At 68.5% G+C, this 3,978-nt stretch overlaps 1 long non-coding RNA gene across 1 annotated transcript; it reads left to right on the top strand.

Moving 5' to 3' along the window:
• Nucleotides 1-6: 6 nt before the first annotated feature.
• On the top strand, nucleotides 7-3,972 carry LOC146422019 (uncharacterized). The gene is made up of 3 exons (XR_014848409.1): nucleotides 7-844; nucleotides 1,008-2,792; nucleotides 2,956-3,972. It is a non-coding gene; the product is annotated as an uncharacterized LOC146422019 (long non-coding RNA).
• Nucleotides 3,973-3,978: the final 6 nt, after the last annotated feature.

Here is a 3,978-nt window from a genome sequence, read left to right as displayed (position 1 = left end):
AAGCCGCTTAGTGGTAGCGTGGGCACGGTGACCCGCCTGTAGCCAGGGCCCGGGTCTCTGCCTGTGCTGCGCGGCTGCCCGTCCTGCAGGTGCTACCGACCTGCTAGCGCGTCCACGGCCCCGTAGTCGGGGCACGTGTCACGATTTTGTGGAGCCCCTTGTCCCCAGGAGCGGCCCCGGGTCCCTGTAACTCAGGGCTGGAGAGGCTGCTTTAGGCAGGTGACAGGAACGAGAGCGCTCCGTGGCGCTTTGTTGGGAGTGCCGGGCCACGGAGGACGGCCCCGTAAGTGGGGTTGTGTGCGTCCCCGGGCCTCGGCGGGCGGTTGGAGGGACCCCCTGTAATCAGGCGGGTATCCCTGGTCCCGGCCTTTTAGGGGCCTGGGGCCAGGAGTGACGGGGCCGGGCGTGTGCCCTCCCTGTCCTCGGGGCTGGGCTCCCGGCCCCTCGGCCTTAGGCCACGAGCTTGGACTGGCGTGACTATCGAGTGTCAAGTGTCGAGTGTCGTTCCTGTCGCCGTGGGGGAAGGCCGAGCTCCGTGGCCCCTCGGGTGTCGACCGGCCTGTAAGCAGGCTCGCGTGTCTGGGAGCCTCAGTGCTCCCTTTAGCCGGCAGCCTAGGTGGGGGTTAGCCCCCCGGAACCGGAGAGGAGAAGGAGCCCCTCCGCAGGCCTCGGGGCCCAGAGCCGGTGCTCTGGAGTCCCGGGCACTTTACAGTCCAGGCAGCGGCCGGAGGCCCCTGTAAGCAGGGCTAGCAGCCTCTTTGGCCGCTGCTCTGCGTGCCCAGCTTCATTTGCCCAGAGGGCCTCGCTCCCAGCGCCGGATGGGACTGCGCCGGACGTCGCGATGGTGAGCCAAGCTGAAGTTGGGGGCTTTTGTGGAGCTGGGGCGGGGGGCTGGTGTCTGCGGGTGGTGGCTCGAGGATCTCCCCCTGGGGCTGCTGGGTGGCCGTTCCCCTCGGGCGTGGGAGCCGGAGCCGTTGGGTGCTGAGTGTCTCGTCGTCTGTCGGCAGAAGCCGTGGGACGACGAGGCAAGAGCCAGCGAGGCGAGAGCTGCGGCGGCGAGCTCAAGAGTAGAGCGGCGAGCTCAAGAGTAGAGCGGCGAGGTCAAGAGTAGAACGGCGGGGCAAGGCGAGCGAAGCGGCGGCCTGGAGGTGAAGAAGTGGGCGCGAGAGGCCCTCTGGGCAAAGGCCATAGCTCCGTGCTGGGCGACCTCCCCTGTAAGCGAGAGGGGCAAGGTCTTTGCTGTTGTTGGTGTTTTGCCAACGCTGTGCTCCTTTGGCTGCCCGGAGAGAGGGGCCACCTTGTAAGCAGGGTCAGAGCCCCTCTCTCCGCACCCGAGTCGGGGACACGGAGCTCTCCCGGCCCCCCAGCCCACCCTGTAAGCAGGGCGCAGGGCTCCTCCCCGAGCCCGGCAGCTTTCTGCCTAGTCTGCTGGCCCCTGGCCAGCGTGACGCCCCCGTACTCGGGGCGCGTCACGGCCTCTGTCCCCGTGCCACCCCTGAGGAGCCTCAGGGTGGTGAGGCCCCTGCGTGTCGTCCCCGAAGAGCAGGGGCGAGGCCCGGGGCTTTCGCCTTCCGGTCGGCGGTGGGGACGGTTCCTTTGGTCTGGTGTCTGCACAGAGCTTGCTCGCCCTTCCGGGACTGCCTTCCCCTCCCCAGTGTCCCCCTGTACGTAGTTGGCGTGCGTGAGCGAGCGTGGCTGTGCTTTAGACCCCCTTTAGAAATAGGCCAGCGTAGCTTAGACTTCCCAGGAGGGAAGGAGGAGCTGTGTGCAGGCACTGGGCCGAAGGAACCGTCGCCGCGGCCGAGCGGGAGGGGAAGGACTCAGGTCTTGGCCCTGCTTGCCGAGGGCGGCACCAAGCCGCTTAGTGGTAGCGTGGGCACGGTGACCCGCCTGTAGCCAGGGCCCGGGTCTCTGCCTGTGCTGCGCGGCTGCCAGTCCTGACGGCACCAAGCCGCTTAGTGGTAGCGTGGGCACGGTGACCCGCCTGTAGCCAGGGCCCGGGTCTCTGCCTGTGCTGCGCGGCTGCCCGTCCTGCAGGTGCTACCGACCTGCTAGCGCGTCCACGGCCCCGTAGTCGGGGCACGTGTCACGATTTTGTGGAGCCCCTTGTCCCCAGGAGCGGCCCCGGGTCCCTGTAACTCAGGGCTGGAGAGGCTGCTTTAGGCAGGTGACAGGAACGAGAGCGCTCCGTGGCGCTTTGTTGGGAGTGCCGGGCCACGGAGGACGGCCCCGTAAGTGGGGTTGTGTGCGTCCCCGGGCCTCGGCGGGCGGTTGGAGGGACCCCCTGTAATCAGGCGGGTATCCCTGGTCCCGGCCTTTTAGGGGCCTGGGGCCAGGAGTGACGGGGCCGGGCGTGTGCCCTCCCTGTCCTCGGGGCTGGGCTCCCGGCCCCTCGGCCTTAGGCCACGAGCTTGGACTGGCGTGACTATCGAGTGTCAAGTGTCGAGTGTCGTTCCTGTCGCCGTGGGGGAAGGCCGAGCTCCGTGGCCCCTCGGGTGTCGACCGGCCTGTAAGCAGGCTCGCGTGTCTGGGAGCCTCAGTGCTCCCTTTAGCCGGCAGCCTAGGTGGGGGTTAGCCCCCCGGAACCGGAGAGGAGAAGGAGCCCCTCCGCAGGCCTCGGGGCCCAGAGCCGGTGCTCTGGAGTCCCGGGCACTTTACAGTCCAGGCAGCGGCCGGAGGCCCCTGTAAGCAGGGCTAGCAGCCTCTTTGGCCGCTGCTCTGCGTGCCCAGCTTCATTTGCCCAGAGGGCCTCGCTCCCAGCGCCGGATGGGACTGCGCCGGACGTCGCGATGGTGAGCCAAGCTGAAGTTGGGGGCTTTTGTGGAGCTGGGGCGGGGGGCTGGTGTCTGCGGGTGGTGGCTCGAGGATCTCCCCCTGGGGCTGCTGGGTGGCCGTTCCCCTCGGGCGTGGGAGCCGGAGCCGTTGGGTGCTGAGTGTCTCGTCGTCTGTCGGCAGAAGCCGTGGGACGACGAGGCAAGAGCCAGCGAGGCGAGAGCTGCGGCGGCGAGCTCAAGAGTAGAGCGGCGAGCTCAAGAGTAGAGCGGCGAGGTCAAGAGTAGAACGGCGGGGCAAGGCGAGCGAAGCGGCGGCCTGGAGGTGAAGAAGTGGGCGCGAGAGGCCCTCTGGGCAAAGGCCATAGCTCCGTGCTGGGCGACCTCCCCTGTAAGCGAGAGGGGCAAGGTCTTTGCTGTTGTTGGTGTTTTGCCAACGCTGTGCTCCTTTGGCTGCCCGGAGAGAGGGGCCACCTTGTAAGCAGGGTCAGAGCCCCTCTCTCCGCACCCGAGTCGGGGACACGGAGCTCTCCCGGCCCCCCAGCCCACCCTGTAAGCAGGGCGCAGGGCTCCTCCCCGAGCCCGGCAGCTTTCTGCCTAGTCTGCTGGCCCCTGGCCAGCGTGACGCCCCCGTACTCGGGGCGCGTCACGGCCTCTGTCCCCGTGCCACCCCTGAGGAGCCTCAGGGTGGTGAGGCCCCTGCGTGTCGTCCCCGAAGAGCAGGGGCGAGGCCCGGGGCTTTCGCCTTCCGGTCGGCGGTGGGGACGGTTCCTTTGGTCTGGTGTCTGCACAGAGCTTGCTCGCCCTTCCGGGACTGCCTTCCCCTCCCCAGTGTCCCCCTGTACGTAGTTGGCGTGCGTGAGCGAGCGTGGCTGTGCTTTAGACCCCCTTTAGAAATAGGCCAGCGTAGCTTAGACTTCCCAGGAGGGAAGGAGGAGCTGTGTGCAGGCACTGGGCCGAAGGAACCGTCGCCGCGGCCGAGCGGGAGGGGAAGGACTCAGGTCTTGGCCCTGCTTGCCGAGGGCGGCACCAAGCCGCTTAGTGGTAGCGTGGGCACGGTGACCCGCCTGTAGCCAGGGCCCGGGTCTCTGCCTGTGCTGCGCGGCTGCCAGTCCTGACGGCACCAAGCCGCTTAGTGGTAGCGTGGGCACGGTGACCCGCCTGTAGCCAGGGCCCGGGTCTCTGCCTGTGCTGCGCGGCTGCCCGT

This window comes from Lichenostomus cassidix, unplaced genomic scaffold, assembly GCF_008360975.1.
Source record: "Lichenostomus cassidix isolate B80296 unplaced genomic scaffold, HeHo_3.0 HiC_scaffold_237, whole genome shotgun sequence".
NCBI lineage: Eukaryota > Metazoa > Chordata > Aves > Passeriformes > Meliphagidae > Lichenostomus > Lichenostomus cassidix.
This window is presented reverse-complemented; position numbering and strand designations above follow the sequence as displayed.